Source organism: Zonotrichia albicollis, chromosome 5, assembly GCF_047830755.1.
Source record: "Zonotrichia albicollis isolate bZonAlb1 chromosome 5, bZonAlb1.hap1, whole genome shotgun sequence".
Classification (NCBI taxonomy): domain Eukaryota; kingdom Metazoa; phylum Chordata; class Aves; order Passeriformes; family Passerellidae; genus Zonotrichia; species Zonotrichia albicollis.
In genome coordinates this window covers 48,940,830-48,962,766 of record NC_133823.1, presented here as the reverse complement: position 1 = coordinate 48,962,766, position 21,937 = coordinate 48,940,830, and the positions used below count along the sequence as shown (strand labels likewise).

Below are 21,937 nucleotides of genomic sequence, written 5' to 3'. Positions count from 1 at the left end.
GTAGCAAGTTCCATAGCTTGCTTTCTCAGTGTGCACTATCCAATTAGCAGGCTGCCCTGACGAGGGGAGAGAAAGATGCATCTGACTCCATCTTATCAGAAGCTAATTAATTACTTTATTATACAATATTATTCTATACTATATTACTTTATATTACATTACATCTAAACTGAATCTGCCAAGCACTCAACTCTGCACACACTGCACAGAATCTCGTGACTGTCAGCCGACAGTCCTGACACAGACACACACACTTGACCCTGACAGGAAACAAAATACCATCACTTTGGGTAAACAATCTCCAGATTGCATTCTACTTTTGCACAAACACAGGCACAACAAATGATAAGAATTGTTTTTCCTTTCTCTGAGGTTCAGAGAATGTGAAACCCAGAAATATTCTTGGGAAGAATTGTGCCTTGCTTTTCTCTATGAAGAGAAATGGGGTGACAGGGCACTGCTGTGGAATTGATTATATCCTACCTTTGTCAAGCAAGAATTTTGCTGCGGTGGTGTTTGAGGTGCCCCCAGCTGGCAGGTGCAGCCCCTGAGGGGATGTCAGTGCCACACTCCCCCGGGGAGCCTGGTTACCCCTTACCCCTGCTAGTGGGCTGCCTGGCTAGTGAGAACCACAGGAACCACTGATACCATCATGTACCCTCTCAAAAGACCTAATTTCTGCAGAAATGAGCCTTTTTGGGTAAATGAAGGTCCGGTGGGTGGTTTGCAGCTGGCTACCAGAGCATCCCTGGCCTGTACATTGCCAGATAGGGAGCATGAAGACTCCTAACCTCACCTTCTGTGCCAGATGTGTCAGCTCCTGCTGGCTGTCGGGGGAAAGCTGTAGAATCCCTCTTCACTGGTCCCTGTCTGGCTCAGCTTGCTGGCCTGGCACTGCAGGAAGGGAAAAGAGGGCTGGGGGCCATGGAGTGTCAGCTCTGGAGACTCATCAATCCATTCTTGTGGACACTGAGCCTGTCCTGCTGGCACAATAGCCTGCTGGCACAATGTCAGCTCACTGGCACAGCCTGAGCAGTGCCTGGAGACAGCACCAGTGTCACCTCCAAAACCATGCTGGGGTGCCAGTGGGGTTAATACCATGAGCTGCATGAGGGAGAGGCCAGTGCATCTTCCGCAGTTCAGGGGCCTCTGCTTGCACTGGGGCACCAGCTAAAATCTGCTCTGGCCAGTGCTCAGGGGGATGTTCTGCATTCACCTTTCTTCTTGGGGACCTGATACTTCATTTTTGTGGGGCAGGGGTACACAGGAGTATCCCACCTGCTGCTCTGGCAGCACCCACATGGACTCCACATGGAGACTTGGGGGGCTTGTCAATGGGGATGGGGCTGTCTTCTGGGAAGGGAGAGCATACCTGGCTTCTGGGAGGACTCAGCAGTGCTAGGTTCACATAGATAGGCCTCAGATGGGGAAATTGTAAGAAAATAAGAGAATCATAATGGGGAAATATGAATGCATCATAACAGGATGTTGTCGGGGTACCCAGATTTGCTGAGCTGGTAAAGGCAAGGAAACCACAGAAGGGGAAGCACCAGCCACTGTGTTGTGACTTTCTGATTCCATTTGGTTCTTAGCATGGACTGGCCAGAACCTAAACCTGCCAAGAGCCAGGCTGGTACATGCAGCTCCACAACAAGAGCCCAAAGAAAATCAGGGCAAGACTGGCAAAAGGGAAAAAAAAGAGGAAGTAGCAATTTTATCTATCACTACTCCCTGCTTAAGAGTCCCTCTCCAGCTCCTCCAGCTCTCTTTCAGGGCCTCTCTAGGCACTGAAAGCTGCTCTAAGGTCCCCCAAAAGCCTTTTCTTCTCCAGGCTGAACAAACTGAACTCACTCAGCAGTGAGTTACAGCCTGGTCTCATGAAGAGCCACAAAGGTACCTTAACCTTGTGTGTAATCCTACTGGCTCTACTTGCACTGGCAGGGTTTTTTAATATTTTGGATTAGAATTAATAGTTTGAAGGCTTTTTGGCCCTATACAGATGCAGGTTCATTCTTGACAAACTCTCCTGGGTTAATGTTGGGAATTGATAGCACAGGAGCTGTACAAATCAAGATGGCTTTGAAGATGCCTGGTTGTCTTTATTTGGTGACACAAAAGATTCTCTGTGCCTGGCATCCATCTCTCAGTATGGTTTTTTAAACAGGGAGGGAACCTATTTCTTCTTTTAATTTCTCTTAGTAATAAGAGAGAAAGCATCTTTGTGGACCTTATATATTGATTTTTTTAGAGATATATGTAATTCAACTTAAATGAAAGAGAATTAAATTAAGGAGAATTTATTCAGCTGTGCTTTGAGTTTTCCAGGACAAGACAGTTGGAGATATGTATCTGGACTAATTGAGCTGAGCTCTCTCACTGAAGACACAGTCCTGTTTGTCAAGGGATTAAGTCTGTTCTTTCACTGTGTGCTGTTCTGTAAATCTCAGACCAAGGTCAGAATCAGCTTTAAGACATCAATTTTGACTACTTCAGCAGGGCTAAAAGGACCTGGATTCCTCTGATATTCCCTTAAGGCAGCTGCAATAGCTCACTGGGATGGAAAGTCACAGTTGGTTTAAAAGCACTTTACACACTCATCCCTCAGTGGCCCAGAGGCTGAGAGCTGTACCTGGGACATGGCAGTAACCCTGCCTTCTCTGGGAAAACTCCATGTTCAGCTCAAAGAAGAGCAGGCTGCATCACAGCTCCTGTCTCCAGGATTCTCTGTATGGGCCACTCTCCTATCCAAGCAAACCCAGAGAATCCAGCATCAGACATTTTATGTCTGCTTTGTTCCAAGTCTGAATTTAGGAAAACTACTCTGTTGTAGTGTGAATGAGACTTTTTTTTCCCCCTGTGCATTTAAATTAGGTTAATCTATGTAACTGTTTTCTTTTTCTGAAATAGCTTATTTATTTTCCTTGGATTTAATTCTGTGCATTCAAGCAGGAAGTTAAATAGTGTCAGACTGAAGAAAATGAATTGCATAACATGCTGAAGAGATGAACTGGGGAAGTGCTTGTTTTTACATTCCCTTCTTACCTGTGTATTTAATGTGAATTACTGGAACATCAAGGAGAACTAACCAGTTTGGAATTTATTTTAAAACATGTATTCTCATAAAGTGGATCATTTCCTCTATACACCTAATTTTAGTAGAAGAAAAAAGCAAGTATTGGTATAATATTACAAAACATCTCTCTGTAGCAGTTAATTTTCAGAAGTTAAAACAGCTTACTATTGCTGTTTTCCTCCTGAAATTACTTCCTCAGCTAAATTGTTTAGGGCTGATGCTGAAGATAAGCATATCAAAACCAGCTTATCAATTCTGCCCTTTCTGAAATGATCTTTGCAGCTGATTAAAGTGAACCATGACTTGTTTTGAGAGGAAATGAAGAACTCACTGGTATTCTCGTCTCTTTGATTTAGTCCTCCTGACTGCAACTCTACATGGCTTTTGGCAGAATGCGTGAATCCAACTTTCCTTTCTATCCAATTCTCAGCACATACTTGTAAAGGCTCTTTTTATTTTCTTTTTTTTCATAAGTGTGAAGGGAATAAGGATTTTTTGACTTGTTTCAAATTTCAGGAAGGGAAACGAAATCTTGTAAAACAGAAAAGAAAGGCTCACAAACACTCTGGAAAGGAGATATGATCAAATGAAATGCACCTGAAAAAAAACCAAAATAACCAGGAAATGGGGAGATTTAGTGACTACACGAAAATGGTTTGGGAGGAAATGAGCTATATTGCAAAGGACCAAAAGATGCCAAAACTGAGCTCACAGATGCTGCAAAATCAGGGGAAAAAAAATCAAGGAGGAAGACACATCTTTGAGGGGCAGAGATGAGAGACATGGCATGGATACTGAAAAAAAAAAAGTCTTTGCCAAAGTAGAAGGACTTAGAAACACTCTGGAATAGAGATACGATGAAAGGAAATAAATGCAATTGAAGAAAAAAACAGAAAATTGGGAAATTTAGTGACTACAGGAAAATGGACCAGGATTACATGAGGTGCAGTGCAAAGGAGCAAAACATGCCAAAACTAACCTCAGAGATGCTGCAAAATCAGGGGAAAAAATCAAGGAGGAAGACAGAACTTTGAGGGGAAGATATGAGTGACATGTCATGGATACTGAAAAAAACCCCAAAACAATCTTTGCCAAAGTGAAAGCCATCAAAAGGCATGGGATGCCATGAAGTGCAGGGACATGGGCCAAAGCTTGCCCAATTGATCTCCATTGAAATTACAAGATTTCGTTTCCCTTCCTGAAATGAAATTTTATTTCAATGAGATGGAGTTTAGGTTCTGAACACTTCAGGATTTGAGATGAGAGGTGGTCTCTCAAGAACTGAGAATCCCAGAAACCATCTTGGTTTATAATTCTGGTACTCATGTTTTCTAATACATGAACTATACTACTGTGAGACTACTTGCATTTTTAATAGTATGTATAGGTAACTTTTAATTGGAATTTGGGCTGTAGCTTATTACTATGAAATAAACAATGGATGTAAAATGAAAAAATGAATTGCTAACAGGTATCTCATGTGCTTGAGTAATGCTGCTCCTCTGTGAGATGAAGCCCATCATTGGAACTCATGGTGGCATCTAATTCAATAAAAAACAAAAAAAGCAAGAGCTGTTCGGTGGAACAGAACATGAAGTATCAAAAACTATTCTGAAGAATGCCAAGCGCCATCTCCTTGAAAACCATATACTGAAGTGCTGTGCTTTTTTCTCATCATCCTATTATAGATAATTGATCGTGATTCCATTCCTCCTGAATCATCCTTTCTGGGATTCGACAGCGCAGTGTAGAAACACACCTGGCAGATGTGCTCCTTTACACCAGTTTTCTGCCAGAGCAACTGTGTCCTTTTTGTCTGGAATTTAGTTAATGGCTCCTTCCAAGTATGGCTGCAGTTTCACTTGATCCCCATTTCTCCTCAGAAATGCAGGACAGCAATGCCAATGGCTTCTGCAGTGCTGATTTTCACCATGAGCTGTGACAGCAGGAGATCTTCAGCAAGGACCTCTGTGTCTTGCTACCTTGAATAATTTCTGCCTCCTGCTTCTCTGCCTTGCTTACTTTCTTCTTCTTCTTCTTTCCATCTCCTTTAGGTCATGCTGTTCCTTGTTTACTTACCTTCATGAGCTTTAGCATTGACATCACAGCTTTCTAAGTTTATATTCATAATAGGTACATTATTTTTCTCCAGTTCTTTTTCCATTGCGTATATAGCTTTCAAATTTTACCAAACACCTGTACCTTTCAAAACTCCTGGCTCTCTTTTCCTAGATGTGCAACGAAGAGTTGAATGTTGCAGTTTGCATTGTTCAGATGTAGCTTAGTATCTTTTTTTTTAATATCTGTTGAGACATACAGAAGCATCTCTATTTTCTGGCATGTTTGTTATCAGAACTTGTGAAGAGAAGCAGCAATTTTTTTCAAGTTACTGTTATATGGGGAATTTAATGTTTGGTGAGAAGCCTTCAGCAGTGGCTTGGCATTTTAGAGTATTACAAGCTCTGGCATAAGCACCTGAGAATGTTAAAAGGAGGAGTTTTCATTCTCATTACTGTTCCTGAATTTTCAGCTAAATAGGCAGAAGAAGGGTCATGGGAGCTGTAGAAAATGAAGCAAATAAGCAGATGGATTCTTCCAGTCCAGCTGAAATAATTACTCTTCCTATAGAAGTTTCAAAGGGAGGATTTCAGAGCTAGAAGAAAAAAATATGCATCCCTTGCTATGTTTGAGATCTTAGTGCTTCCTAGTGGGCATCACAGAGAATTCCTCAAGGAGGGAGAGACTGCAGTTGAGTTAGAAGAACTTCAGCAGCCAAACACTGATTTCAGGGTGTTTTGTTAACCTTATTGGCCAGGAGGCATTCAGATGTACAAAGCCTGAGTAGCAGTGACTGAACATCTGGTCTAGAGGAATGAACCCAAAAGGACAATAATTGTAGAGGGAGATGAGGTCATGCCATTTTCAGGAATGGGAGCAATTCTCACAGATTTCTAAGTTCCTGTGTACAACAGCCTGGAAAAAGGACTTAGGAGCCAAAACAAGAGACTTTTTTTCTTTGCCTGAAGTACACAGTATCCAGGCAGAGGTGTGCTTCGAAGGAGAGCAGGTAGGGTTTCACAGCACAGCAAGGAGTACTGAGCTTGCAAATAGAAGAGAAATGTGAGTGTGTGCTGTGGGAGGGATGATGAACTGACTTTCTTTGCCATAGCTTGGGTCAAAAAGCAAGAGGAGAGGCAGAAAAGCCTGTACTAGCTGGTGGCATCCTCTTATCCTCACTTTTTCAGTTGCATTCTGTTGCTTCTGAAAAGAAGAAGAAAAGAAATCAGAGTAATTGTCAAGAAAATTGTTTTCTAGGGAAAAGTGGTTAAATGAAAAGAATGATTCTGGAGAGTGTTGCGTGTGGCATAACTAGTACTGAGCACTACAGATGATCAATTCAGCAGCCCAAAATAAAAATAAATGGGAATCTAAATATCTTACTAATTTTTATTTGTCTTTCCTAGATAGCATTCAAAATAAAAACTGATCAGAAAAGATGGAAAATTAAAATGATCAAAAATTTACTGCACTTGGGAGTGAGCAGCAACATCCAAATGTGACTGTCCATTCCCATGAGGTTAGGAAGAAGATACACAGAAGGAAATGGATGATGTCTCCAGGGTTCCCAGAAGATATCTAATGTCCTCCTTCCCCTGTCCTACAGGACACATTGCTGAAAGGTGTGGCCTGTGCATGTCCTTGCTGCAAGACTGCCATGGAGCTTGAGCTGGAAAAATGCTGTTTTCTGTACCTCCATCCAGAAGACACAGTTGCTCTGCCCAATTAAACCAAAATGCCAGCAAGCCTGTGACTTAACACTGATTACACAGAATTCATCAGCAAGTGAGCTGTGTTCATCTTGTCATCTTGTGGATAAAACCTTTTCAAATACTCTCCTTCCTTCCAGACTTCAGTTCTGTATGCTTGGTCTGTACAAACTGTTCTTGGAAAGGAAGCACAGGTAAAAAACCTTTTCAGATACTTCCAAGAGATTGAGAATTATTCCTTATCCTGTTCTCCCTGTCTCTGTGTACTCAGCTGGGTATGAAGTCCTCATTTTTCATCACATTCTACGGACTCTTCTAATACTAAGCAGATGCTGTTTCTCCTAGATGATAATTAAAATTAATTTTTCATAAATTAGACAGCAAGTAAAATTTGCTGTCAGTACTTACCTGAAACACAAAGGCTTTTTTTATTTTAACCAGAAAAGAATTGTGTTTTGCAGTGGTCATTGTTAGCTGCATTCAGTGCATTGAAAAACTATGGCTGTGTCCAAGCAAGTCTGTTGTGGCCCAGGATTTGTCCCATGTTTTGGGTTGTTTGTTTTCCAGAAATGACTGAAAATATTTTTGCATATTTTGAACACAGATCTATTCCCAAACTTTCTCTGGCTATATGGATTATTTGTGACTGGTTTCTTTAACTTGAATGGAGCAACACAAAAATCCAGTGTAGAAAATACTGGAACATATGTATAAATTGAAATCAGACTTGATTAAAGACACACATATTGTGAAATAAAAGGTAGATCATTCTTATACTGCATAGCTGGCAATCAGAAAAGGAAGATGGAGCTGCTTATCCTTTTTTCTTCAGTCTTTGACTGCTGGGCAGAAAAGCTGAGTCATATTAACTGACTGTTGGCAGGTAAAATAGATTGGAAGCCAGTTCCATGATATATGTAAAGTGAAATTAATCTTCACAGAAACTGTATTTTGGTTTTCGACAACACTTTGACATAATGGTGAAGAATTTAGACTGCTTTAAGCTACATTTGTCCTACTGTTTATGTAAATCCTTTATTGCAACAGTGTTTTCTCAGGTGTGTGGCTGATCAATATTTAAGAGATTTTTATTATCTCCAAGTATTTAATCCAAGAAAAAAGTTGTAATTTTCTTGGTGAAGTGATATTTCTGTTGGCAAAGTTATGGGGATTTCAGAGAGGACTTTATGTATTCAAGGGTGGGACGATGTCATCTGCTTTGTGCACTAATTGTGTAGCCTGTGAGCTGGGGTGTTGCCATGGGGAGCTGTGTGTCAGCCCCTTTGTAGTCTCTGTTGTTGCTCTGTGTGTCTGCAAACTCTCACACTGTGCTTGCTAAGTCACTCAGGACCAAAAGATTTAAATCAGAGAAAATCAGTTTTCTTACATGGGTCTGGGGGAGGTCTGGAAGGTCCATACTTGCTCCCAGTGGATAGATTGTCTCTTAGTCTGAAAATGGGCAGATCCTACTTTTGGATTATTAAACAGGCAGTAAATCTAAGGCAAAGAGGAATGATTAATGGCAGTGCACAGAAAGAAATGCTGTCACTATCAAACGTCACCACTGAAGATGAGGCAGATAATAATTTCAGATGTGAAGAGCATCATCAGGAGAAATGTAAGGAGCCAGAGGGACTGCGATGATGGCTATTGCTTATTTTTCTGTTCAGCTTCTATGCCTTGAAATGCCCAAACCAGCTTTGGATCTAGGTTTGGAGAGGCTTGCAGGGGAGTCTCCCAGCTGTCAGCTCCTTTCAGAAAGGGGGGTAGCAGACTGTGCATGAGAAAGAAAGAAACAAATAAATAAAAAAGTACAGAGAAATCCTCATAAGATTCGGTTCTTTGGCATAGTCTTTGGCCACAGGAGGGCAATACTGTTCTATAATAAATTTGGCAAGCTTTATTCCCTGAAAGTCTGGTTTGTCAGCAGGTACCTGAGGGGGAATGGGATTGATCATAGTTACCAATCATCAAAGTTGTGTTGATCAGGAAGTGGATTTATGCCATTAGCTATGTTTGCAGGGCTTGAGCAGTTGGTTCTCCCAATCCTCCTTTCCAGAAGAGCAAATTGCAGCACAGAATCTGAGAGCTGTGATGAAATCTAATGAACTACTGCTTCTGCATCCCTGGTTCAGATTGGTACTGCTTTGTGCTGTCCCCCCTTCCACCACCTGAGCTGGAGGCCAGAGCCAGGAGGTGGCACAAGCAATCAGCAGTGACTGTGGCAGCCCCCAGGGCTGGTGGAGGGCTCTTTGTCCCCTGTTTCAAACTGAAGTAAGGAGAATTTCAACTGATAATGGTGAGAATCTCAGGGTGTGTGACTCTCACTAATACTGACAGGAGTATTCATCTGGGAAAGGAGGATTTAATTTTTATTTTTTCCTTAAGAAACTTTTTATGTTTTCCCCAGAGGCTGAGGCCATGTTCTTCTTTACTAGAATCCAGGCACAGGAGCAGGAGTCCTAACTTATTAGGCTATTGATTTATGCCCTTGCTCTTTGTTGATTCATGCCCTTGCTCTTAGCTGGTCAGATAAATCTCATTAGTTAGAAGATTCTCCAGAGAAGCAAGTGTTGTGGGTTTTAATTCCCCAAAGGAGATGATTGAGTGTGCATTTTGTGGCTCTTAGAAGAATAGGAGGTACCACTGTTTGGTCTTATAAGAGAAAATGAAAGCTCCACTGTGTTCTTCATGAAGATTAATCTGCCAGGAGTGTTTTGAGACCAGTGGATTTAAGTTTTAAAGGGAGGGGAATACTTGGTTTGCAAAGAATGAGTTTAGTTTGAGAATGGGGTTTGGCAAAGTCAGACGTGAGTACATTTGAGTACTTAATACATCATCTAACATACTTCAAGTACTGAAACATGAATATCAAAGTAATTTATGCAGTCTGGGTATCTCTTTATTTTGGAGACAGCTGTACTCCCCAGACTAATAGAGAAGAACAGGGAGCTTCCTAAGGGCCAGCTCTGTCATCAGTGTTACTGGTATGAGAGGAATAGTCTTCAAGAAAAATTAAAGTAATATTAAAAGTTAAAAAGGCATATTTATGAAGGATAGATTGCTAGCTTCTCAGCTAACCTTTTAGGTCATCTGGAAATGAAAATGTTTCAGAGAAGGAGTGCTACTGAGCTGCTGCCCTTTAAGCTTCTGATGCTGAATAAAGTCTCAAAGAGGTCCCCTTCTGAAAGACAATTCTTCCAAGTGATGTTTTTCAGTTTGTAGTTTGCACATTGCTTCTGATGGATCTGTGAATGCTGAAACTCAACTGTCACCTTTCTCTACAAAGTGCTGAACTTCAACTGAATGTGTCTAAGGGGAGAAAGACATTTATGTTTTATGTCAGGTTTATGTTAAATGTCAATTTATTTATTTTATGCTTTACATTTTAAAGTGTGGTTTAAACATCATAATCAAGAACAAAATGTTTTGTTTTGCAGGAATAATTTTTAAGGCTTTTGTTTTTAAATTTGTCTGAGGTGAACTGAAGCAAATCTGACACTTTCAAGGGGATTGACCTGGCAAGGAGGCCAGGAACACCAGGAAAATGGCAAGTGCTTTGCAGGGCTTGTGGCCCAAACTGGCACTTAGCATTTTCCAAGCTACTGAGTAATACTGGGAGCTGGAGTCCTCAAGTGCTCTGAAAAAGAAGAATTCCTTCAGGTGAGTGACAGCCAATGTCTTTGGTAAAGAATGGGCAATGATGGTACAAATCGCAATGGGATGAAGTTTTTCCAGCTAAGTTTTTTTTTTTTTTTTTAGGGGAATGTGCATTTTGCAATTAGACACTGAGGTAAGACTCCTTTTATTTCATTTTACTTATCAATCAATTTGTAAGTACAATGAAGATAAAACAATGGTGCCAGTCACCCAAGAAAGTGCACTTTTGAATGTAATCCCTTTCTCACTTCATAGTCACTTTTTCTGCTCAAACCACTACATTAAAAATCCCATTATTGACTTTCCTGTCTTAAGTATTGAAGAAGAGTTGGAGTAGTGCTTTTTTCAGTCTTTGTGTTTTTGAACACTTGAAACATGTGAAAATGGTCGTGTCAAGGATAATTCTGATGTTGCTTCCACCTGAAATTTCTTTTCTGCTCTCTACCACACATGTATTGTATTCCTAGGCAGATTTGCACATATTTTCTGTCACTTCAGGAGAGGTCACTAACAGTCAAATGTTAGCTGAATGTCAGAGAAATGGCTCATATAATGAAGTCTATTAAGGTGTCCAATAGCCCTGCGCAGAAGAGAAGATAATCTTGCTTTGTGACCTTTAGGACAAATCAAACAAAACAATAAAACACACAGAAAGCAATGCCCTTCCTGGAGTTGAAGTAGATGGCCAAGTGTTGGTAGAAGATTTTGGTTTTATTGTTGTTTATATTTTTCTTTTGCTTTTTAAATAATTTACAGAGATTAGTACTCCAAGTGCTTTTTTTGGTCATGCTTCTGAATGTTAGTAGGCAAACCCAACATTTTCATTCTTTTGATCCTTTGTTTTTATTATGATCAACCTATTTTTATGTCTAGTTGTGGAGATATTTGCTGTTTCTTCATTCACTGATTTAGAGTTTAGAATAAACCATTAGGATTGTCTCATCTGACCTCCTGTACAAGCCAGACCAGGGTACTGAACTCCATAATTACAGCATAGGTTCTTATTGAGATAAGAAACACAGCTTTTAAAATGGCATTACATTTTGTTTCAAGACTTCCAGTGACAAAAACTCACTATATTAACTAGTAAGTCTTTGAAATCCCTAATTACCTTCATTGATGAATTGCATCTTTGGTCTATCCTGGATGTAATTAGTGTCAGTTGGCTGCTATGGCATCTGGATACATCTGTTTTTTTTCTCATGAGAGAATACTTGAGAAGAATGACAAAGAATAACTTGTCTTGTTCATCCTGGACCCTTATGCCTTTGGCAGTCCAGCTGAGCTATCCACAAATAGTTTTGGTTTAAACTTGGAAAACTATCCACACCAGGGTTTTAAAGGTGTTTCTTTTGAAGGCAGGTGGGACAGGAGAATTAGCATTCACAAATGCTAACTTTACCGTAAAGTCCAAATGTTCCTCTGTCAGCAACAAAATAGAATGTTAGAATATTTGAAGTTAGGCTTCTGATTGTCCATGGCCCAGAAGGATGCTCTATAAATATTCCATAGTGTCCACAATATACTCCTCTAAGAGGTTTAATTTTGTTCCTTTTTTTTTAGAAATCTTTTGGCTACATGTGGGGGACATTTTGAATGAAGTGTACTTCCAAAAGAGTGGATTGACTTTCACTGAAGAACCTGTCAATAAAGAAAAAATACTTATAGCTGAAATAAGGGTAGTTTTCTTACCTCTGCCAAATGAATTCCTAGCTGGAGAGTGGTAGGTGCCTCTTTATGCTTTTAGATGAGGGAATAGTTCTATTGAAATAGGTCAAGGACATTTAAAGTTTCTAATAATCAGTTACATAAACTTAAAACACCTCTGACCTCAGCTGCAGAGATACTCTGTACCATTTGTTTAGGCTATTGTGCTTAGTGAATACTTTTATAGTTTTTTTCAGAGTGTTGTTGTTATTTTTATTTTGTTTTGTGCTTTCCTCTCATTTGGTGATGAACAAGCACACTGTGTGGGATTGTTTCTGAGCTCTAGAAATGTGGCTGGGCTTTGTCACTTTTCGCTTACACAAGGCCACAATGGATTCAAGCTGGAGAGAAGTATTATTCCTAAACATTGGGACATATGAATCACAGATATAGACAACTTTTGTGAGCCAGCTGTTCAACCAAAACCCATCACCTGCAGAGCCTTCAGCAGCATGGCCAGCACATCCTGGAGGGGCATGATTTTTTTTCTGTGAGATCTCCCAGAGCTGCTGATATATTCCAGTAAAAGCCTCTCATGGATTCTATTCAGTTTTGTGAAATCTCATGTAGCTAAAAGTTCCTGAGCAGTGCTGTTTTGGTTATCTAATGGCTTGCTACTGATTCAGTTCTTTGGAATATGCACAAAGCAATACTGGCTGACAACTGCTGTCACCACAGGTAAACAAAAAGAATCCCTGTAATCCGAATTAGAGGAAAATTATGCTGATGGTAAAATCTTCTTGGCTGTTTTACGGATTTTCAGGGATCTAATGAGAATCTTAAAATAATAGATATTTCAGAGTTGTAATTAAGGAAAAATAAATAGAATTGACCACTTCAAAGATGCATGTTCTGTTCTGAGCTCTGGCAGAGATCTGCTCATTATCTTTAGAAAGGCTTTTTCATTATTTTTCTCTTGCATGCTGCTGTCAGTTAAAAGGGTGAGCCTTTTGGGATTGGAGCCCTCTCCATGTTCTGCTGTTTGATCACACCCACTCTTTTTCTTTCGTGGCTTCTAGTAAACAATGCTAACAGGAAGCTCCAAGGCTGTAGAGACACAAGTCTGTACTCTTTTGCAATTGATTTTTTTTTCAGGTGTTATTACCATCACAAGACAGAGCCAATGGATCCAAAGGCTGATCCTTGGTGGCATACTGCAATAAGGGGTGCTTATTTCTATTTGTTAGTTAGCTATTCCAGGGGAAAAAAACCTAAAGCTGCTTAAGTTTTTAAACCTATTATGTGGTATTCCAAAAGGTCAAGTTGCTGTTCTTTTAAAATACAATTTAATTGAAAATGGACAGTAGCCTGGATCTTCTTGAGGCGTAATGAAGTAGACTATTGATATGCACCATGTGTTCCTGATTAAAATCAGAAGGCTAGGAATGTTCAGCCAATTATGCAATTTGAGAGTTCAGGACCATGCAGAAGCAGGTACACAAAAAGATACTTTCTGTGTTCCCTGTCCTAAACTACAAAGGGCTGAATTATGTACGGGCTAATAAAGGCAATTAATTGTTTGAACTCTCTTGTTGCATTTATTCATCTCCTGGAAAGATTTTTTTATAGTAGAAATGTACAGTATAGAATAATAATTTACAGTTAAATGTAGCAGTAAGGAAAAACAGATAATGTAAAGAACAGGAACCAAGGATACAGTTTAACATCTGGAAAAATCCTCTTTTTATAGTGAATGTAGCCATTTCTGCCTGCTTCATTTTTCCAGTCTACCTAAGAGCAGGTGTTGGTGTTGTTGTCAAATTCTCTAGTTAAAAGAATAGCATTTAAAGAAGTACAGGTGTGGTTTTCATGGTTAGTGAACTTTTGGATCATCTTAAGCAGGAAAATATTCACTGTGGAAGATGTTTAAAGCACAGACAAATAACTCCATGTATTTCAAGTTTTAGCTTTGTCTTTATGGTTTATCAGTTTGTACAGACCCCTATAAAGTACAAAGGCACATCTGGTGATGTAATATTTTGCAAGAATGTGCCTGAGCATGCATCTATCCAAAATACAGAAAAATCTCTCTGTGTGTTTAAAACATCAGAATTATTTTTTAAATAAATGTTTTTTATTATAGAAAAAGGGAATGTTTACCTATGCCTAGCCTTGGAGTCACACATGGGATGTTCAGCAGATTTGTGCAATTTGTTAGAGCAGCAGTTGTTTCTTAACTGAAGGAAATATTGACACTGGCAAGTAAAGATAGGATAGCAAGCAATTCAGTCTCCCCCATGGAAAAGGAACACCACATTGCAGAGGCTTTAACTGAAAATTAAAGCTTTGTGTAGTTTGCTTAGCTGGTTATAAAATGTGCTTCAGAGCTCCAGAGTGTCTGAAAACCAGGTTGATTTAATCATGGACTCTGGGGCTTTATTCCATGAGCAGGAGAATTAAAGTTCAGCTGCTTTGTTGTTGGGTAATCGTTAATCCCAGGCGGGCTGGTACCCAGGGGCTGAGGGATGGGACTCAGGATGATGAAGGCTGCTTGGCAGCCTGTCCGTTGCTTTTGTGCTGAATAGGGAAGTCACAGGAACAAAAAAACCCAACCATGAATCCTTCAGGGAGTTAATCAGGTCAGAATTAAGGAGTTAGGTTGTTTTTTTGGCCACCAAAATGTTTTGGTGGAAACTGACTCTTGTAAGGAGTGCAGTGGCACGGTGGGATCTGACCAACACCTATAGGATATTTGTATTGCTACCAGGGACAGCAGACAGGGACACTTGCCTGTGTCCCAGTCCTGTCTCTAAAGAAATATTTAGCTCCTCTGAAGAATTTAGAAGTGGACTGTGTGTTAAAGATACCTTCACAGAGGAGTGGGTAAGCAAGACAAATTCCATATAAGTTAGGTGGATACTCTGACAGTCAGACCAGTGAGCTAACAGAGGTTGCATCCTTGTGTGGCTGGGTTTAGCTTTACTAAAAAAGCTGTCTGATAACCCCAGTCGCTGGTTTGCATAGTCATTTCTGCTACTTTAAAGGCTGTATGGATGCTTAGAAGGTGTCACTGTCATATTTTCTGGAAAAGTCCCTTTGCCCAGGATTTCTCTCCTGGGAAGCTGAGAGGCCTCTGAGAAGAATGAGAACAACATTATCTCATTTGCTTCTCCTGTGTTTTGCTGCTTTGGAATGTGGTTTGGAGATTGTTTATCCAACATGAGAATTGTTTTGACTTTATGGCCAATCACACTCAGCTGTGTCAGACTCTGAGGAGAGAGTCACGAGTTTTTCATTGGTATCTTTTAGCCTTCTGTCTGTATCCTTTCTCTATTCTTTAGCATAGTTTAGTGTAGAATTCTTTTATATAATATAGATAATGAAATAATAAATTAGCCTTCTAAAGACAAGGAGTCAGATTCATTTATTCCTCTCAGCAATGGGAGAATCAAGAAATACCACAAGAAGGTACTCAGGTATTAACTTGGCTCATTATTTTAGGTATTTTCTGGGCTGTAAAAGCTGATAGTGACCCTTCCTGTTCATCCTTTTCCCTTACTAAATCAAGATATGCGTTAAACTGTTCCTTTAAGTAGTTCCTCTCTATTCAGATATCAGAATATACTTTACAAAACCCTTTTTCTTAGCTTTGTACCATTTAAAACTAAAAATAATTAAAATAGTTTAATAGTTATTAAAATTTAAATTTTTAAATAATAAAAAAGAAATCGCACACCATCATATAATTTACAGCAGCTATGAGGTCCTTATACAAAACCTGGAAGTCAGCAGTGCAAATATCAGTTTAGATAACAGCAAATTTAAGCATTCTCTTACCCTCCCTGCCATAGTTTGTTTTCAGTGCCATGTGGGAATAAAAGAAGATCCCCAGACAGGTCTCTAACTTTCAGTGTTTAGGAGAGAGCAGCATGCAAAGCACATAAACACACAGAACATGCATTGGCACAGCAGTGAACGTGTTAATATATGACACACATTTCTCAGTCTGCTCTTACTGTTTCCCTGGAAGGCACTAAAACATTGAAATGCCCTCTTTCAAGGAAGGATCAAATCAATATTTCCTAAATGTTTCACACAGCCAAATGCTTCACAAGTCTATAAATTTCATCAGGAACAAGCACCAGCCTCACCCCTTGGTGGCAATTTTGCATGGGTGATACACTGATTTTGTAGGTCTTGTGTTGTAGCATATTGACCATATCTTTTGTAAAATGAGGGATGTTTATCCAGGACTGGAGACTTAAGTCCTTTGGTAGCAAGTGCTATATAAAGCTTTTCCTACAGCTGGAGATTTTATGAGGTCTTTCTGCCTTGCAGATTTTCTGTGTGAGGTCTTCAACAAACTGTTTGCTTTTTGGCCATCTTTTTTTTTTTTTGATGACAGTAAGAGCATAATCATCTTTGAAATGTCAACTCTTCTTTCTTCTTGGACAGAAAAATGAGCAATAATGCAACAGTTCACTGGAAAAGACAGATGATATTATCTGTCTCATTTCCAAAGAAAAGAAGTCAAAAATAGGTATGAACTGTGACTATGAATGAAGTTACCATTTCCTGTTACAAAACTAGATCAAAACACTAATAACCAAGTGTGTATAAGGCTCTGTTACTGCTTCAGAGCATAAATTTATTAAATTATAACAATTACTAGAATATTAAAAACTGATTTTAATCCCACAGGTACCTGCCAAGTACATATCCTTGCTAGTTTCTCACTGTCATTTTTTTTTTAATATTGTTTGCAGCTCAGAAATTTTTTCAAATTTTTGTCATTGCCCATAAAATTGTACTTGGTGAATTTAAATTTCTATTTTGCATGAAATTTGTATTTTGCTTGTTCCCTCAAAGTCCCACTGTTTTTCACATCTGATGTGCTCATACATTCTCTTTAAATTTTGTGTCACCAGAAAACCTAATTGATGTAATTTTCTTTTGGTTGTAATGATGTAATTATTAAAAACATTAGCTAACATCATCTCCAAGACTGATTCTTTAAAAAGTAGAATCCTGCCATCCCTATCAGCACTCCAATTCCTTACTTATCTTAGAAAATTTGCCTCGATTTCTGAATCTCACTTTGAAGGCAGTATTACAGGCTTTGCACCATATTCAGTGCTTTACTGAAAGATTAGATCTATTTTGTATCCAATTGAGAAATTCCTGGGTCTTAGCTCTCACCCCCACATCACCTTTATTCTTTAAAAGACACCTGCCACTTGCCAAGTGCTTTATGCTTTACTTTGATTGTGGTAATAAGCTGAAAAAGTGCGTCGGTGATTATTTACCAAACCTAAAATGTAATTCAAAGGAGAAACTGCAACTTTCTCTTCTAGAAACTCTAAGTTCAATCTACCAGATAATCATGTATTTAGGGCTGTGATAACAGATGCATAGTGTCTATGAGTCACACATATTTTTTTATGTCAGATCCAAAATTATAGCTCTCTTTTGATAATTTGTACTCCAGAGTCTTGCCTCCAGAGGAAAAAGGTAAAGGAACAGCATCTGAGAATTAACTACCATGTGGAGAACATGACAATTCACCTTTCCTGTGTTGGAATTAGAGTTTAATTACAATCAAAGAACCCTTCAACCTAAATTGCAATTGCAGATTTACAGCCACATCTGATGGTTCATATCTTGCAAGTAGTTTCGTGGAATGATTTGCATCAGTTTATACTCAGTTTGCTCATAATCCTTCTCTGTAACCATCATATTTTCTGGAAAATCCCTTTGCCAGGATTTCTTCTCCTGGGAAGCTGAGAAGCCTCAGAGAAAAATGAAAATAATAATTATCTGATCTGCTTCTCCTGTGTTTTTCTGCTTTGGAATGTGGTTTGGACATTGTTTACCAACTGGTCATTGTTTTATTGGTTTCATGTGAAGTTTTTATTTAATGACCAATCACGGTCCAGCTGTGTCAAGGCTCTGGCGAGTCATGGGTTTTTCATTGGTTAATTGTTAAACCTTCTGTAAGTATCATTTCTCTATGCTTTAGTATAGTTTTAGTGTAGCATAATATAGAATAGAATAGAATAGAATAGAATAGAATAGAATAGAATAGAATAGAATAGAATAGAATAGAATAGAATAGAATAATAAATTAGCCTTTTAAGAACATGGAGTCAGATTAATAATTTCCTTCCTGCCATGGTGGACCTTGAAAATACCCTTCTCTAAGGAAGAGCTCCAGCAGAGATGATAGGCAGTGCTTTTGAAATCTCCAGGTGTTCCCTAGGTCTGAATTTGTTTCTCCTTCAGTTTTCAGATATGATATTGTCCCACAGCTGTGCACCCCTGATAGCAAAAGTCTGCTTTTTACTTCAACCCTGACTAGAAAAATCTGCAGCTGTAGTTCTAATGAATTGTCACAGCAAATGGTGCAGTTTATCTGGTCAAGCAGGTCACCAGATGTGCATATTCAGTCTACAGGAAACCTGCATTATTCATCTTTGGACAAAATTATAGTGTGCTGTACCAATAAAGAGTTTACACTGATATCAACCTGCACCTACAACAATATCTTATAGTTCAAATTTTTGTGATGAGAGAATTGGTTAGGATACATTATTTACTTCTAGCTACTTGGCCAACTGGAAGTGTTTCAGCTGTGGATTTGGGGTCTTAACACAAACTGCATACAGAAGGAAATGACTTCTCTTTGAGAAAAGCCAAGCTCCTAGCTGTATAGTAACAGAACAGGAGAGAAAATACGAGCAGGCACAGGTAGCATTAACAATGAAACACAAGAAGAGTGAGCATAGCGGGTTGGTTTCATGTAGATAAAACCAGATTTTCCAGCCTAAGATACAAAGGAAATGCTAATTTTTGTTTGCATATATTATGTAATGAATTGTAACTGATTTTGCCCAGCTAATTTGAGAATCCTTCTTTCTGAAATTAGAAGGCAGAAATCCAGGCCTGAATGTTTCATTGTTTCCACTGTGCTCTTGGTTTTGTCTGCGTGTTGTCTTGCATAACAACATCAATAGAGAGCCATCCTGGTTACATGAAGGGCATTGAATTCCTGTTAAACTCATTTTACACCAATATTAGTGAAATACAAACCAAGCCCTAACCTTTGTCTTTTCCCATCTTCAAAACTGGCCTAATCCTCAATTATTTTCATAAGGCTTGATGAGTAATAACTCGTGAGCACTTATGCAGCGCTTCTGGATCTTCACAAAGAAAGCCTAAAAGAAAGTTAGCCCCCAAGCTGGATTTAAATTTCCTCTGTAGTTTAAAATCTCAAAGCTTTTTATAAATATTATCAGTGGAGTGCTCAGAACATGGGGGAATATAACCTGTTTTTCTAAAGGCTATTTCAAGGGAGAGCATCTTATTCTCTCCAAGCAGAGAAAATACTGAGATGCCCTAAATCCCAACTGTACTTCCCATCCCATAGTGCTTGTTCCACATGCTTTCATAGCAGGTGTGTTTAGTTGTCCCCCTCATCAACTTAAATTCAAAATGAATACATTTGCTTAGCGGCTTCTTTCAACAAACATCTCCAAAAAGATTAGTATCACCAAGATCACCCTAAATGACTCCCAGCTGATGAGCACAAACATAATATGATTTGGAAGCTTCAATTTTAAGATTGCTTTAATACCTCCAAGCTGATCACAGCCTTTCACAACTACTTGTATACCAGTTATATATTTAAGTGCTGTCCTATTTCTTCTCCCACCTGTTTATGAGAATGCCTCTTTACAGCAATCTTTTTTTCATACAAAATTATCCTGTTTCAACACCCTTATTTCAAAGTGACTGCTGCCAGAGGAAATGCACCAGTGTGAATACTTAGATTGTTATGGAAATGCTGGAATAAACAGTTTGACTGAAAGCCATCAAACAATTCTGCTTAGTGAGAATTTTTTTTTATCTCCTTGCAGACTATGTGTTCTCTTCAATTTAGATCAGAGTGGGCTGTTTAGTAAATGGCATGACATCAAAGTGGTCAGCACACCAAAGTGATTTTTCTCTGTGTGTGTGCCATGGAATTTGGGGATTTTTAAGATTTGAATGTGGTAGTAGCAGCAGTTTTGAGAGAAGACTGGTTTCTTAATCAAGCTCAACATATCCAACCAAAAGCTCCCTTCTCTCTAAGCATGTAACTTGTCTGAATTTAGTGGGGAGAAGCAGAGAACATGCTGATATAATGAAAATGTATAGGGAGGCTTTCTTCAAGAAGAAAGAAATGCCAAAAAGACAGCTTTGAGAATAGGATATTAATGAGAATTTGACTGTGTTGAAAATGAGATGTGTAAACTATTTTCCTTTGACACTTCAAAAATACAGGTTTCAACCTCTTGACTGGAACACACCTGAAATCATTCTGCTGCTCGTCAGACTTCTGTCAGATGTTCTTTAAAAAGGCTATTTGGCAGATGTATGAAACAACACATACAAAAGGTTTTAAAGGTTTTGGGGTAGTGTCTGATAGCTGTGTGAGCTACTGACCAAATGGGCAATTGCAAACATCTTGTGGCACATTTTGCTCTCTGCTGTTGTATCACCTCTGCCCTTCTATGTCTGAAAAACGACTCCTGAGGAAAGACTTGGGTATCTGTGTCAATATCTCCTGTTCTTACAAAGAAGTTTCAACAGCATGGCTGAATCCACTCCCATTTCAGAGAAAAAAAGTGTGGCAAAAATAGATTGCTGATACTTTATATGCATTGGGAGGCACTAAGTTTACAAAAATGTTAGCCATGCCCATTAATCTGTTATGAGCAATTGTTTCTGGTAATTCATCCATTCTACCATTCATTGTATTCTGTCCCAGCCAAATTGCCAGCATTTCAGAACAATGTGCCAAAAATCAGCTGGGGCAGTAGTTTACAGCTGTCAGAAAAGGGTCTATTGAATTCAGAAGAGCTTTGGAAATCAACCTACGTGAGTCTAAGTACATCACAATTTCAGAGAGGCAACAAGCATTACAATTTTTTTATTGCTATTTAATCAGTCAATAAATGAGGTCTCTGGAATATTTGAACTCTTCATAAGGCTTTAGACTGTACTGTCTTGTAGATAACCAGCTTTACTGAAGAGCAGTGTAAAACCAAATGCACTCACGATTTGTGCTAAAGGCTTTGACCTCTGGAGAATATTTAAAGATATCAAAAGAGAAAACTCAGAATGTTGGCACAGTAGATCATTATAGCTCTTCTGCATCTAGTTCAAGGATTTTTTTATGGTTGAAGTGTTAAGTGAAATTTTTAGTAATATGCTTTAATGCATGTCCATTGTTTTATGGCTGCTTTTAGCCAATTGAAAAATTGTGGAGTGCTTATATATGTCCATGAATAACCATGCAAATAAGATAGTTTAATGTAATTTATTTCTTCTAATTTGGTATCACAAAGACCAAAATTGTTGTTATGTAGAAGGGAAAAGTCATATGAGTGAGGTTCAAACTCAACAACAGACATTTAATGAGATAATACTGTCTAGTAATGTAATTGTCAATTCTGACAAGCTGGATTAAAAACCTAGAAAATCTCTATTCAATACAAAATTCTTCATCCCTGTCAATAGTTACTAACATAACTATGTTTGCTCTTTCTTCTAGGCTTTCGAGACTCTCACTTTTGTTTGCTGTTTTTTCCATCTTGAGGCTTAGTCAATGAGTTCTCAGTGAGCATTTCTATACTGTTAATGTATTTAATTATAAAATATTTGTTATTTCTTTATCCTAAAGGGATATCTTACAACTGTACATTTCTCCTCTGGGATAAGTGCATAGATTTTGGATTCTAGTGGATTA

At 38.8% G+C, this 21,937-nt stretch overlaps 1 long non-coding RNA gene across 1 annotated transcript; it reads left to right on the top strand.

Annotated features, from left to right (window-relative positions):
• Positions 1–10,286: 10,286 nt before the first annotated feature.
• Positions 10,287–12,243, top strand: LOC113459115 (uncharacterized). Its single transcript, XR_003379997.2, has 3 exons — positions 10,287–10,503; positions 10,603–10,633; positions 12,064–12,243. It is a non-coding gene; the product is annotated as an uncharacterized LOC113459115 (long non-coding RNA).
• Positions 12,244–21,937: the final 9,694 nt, after the last annotated feature.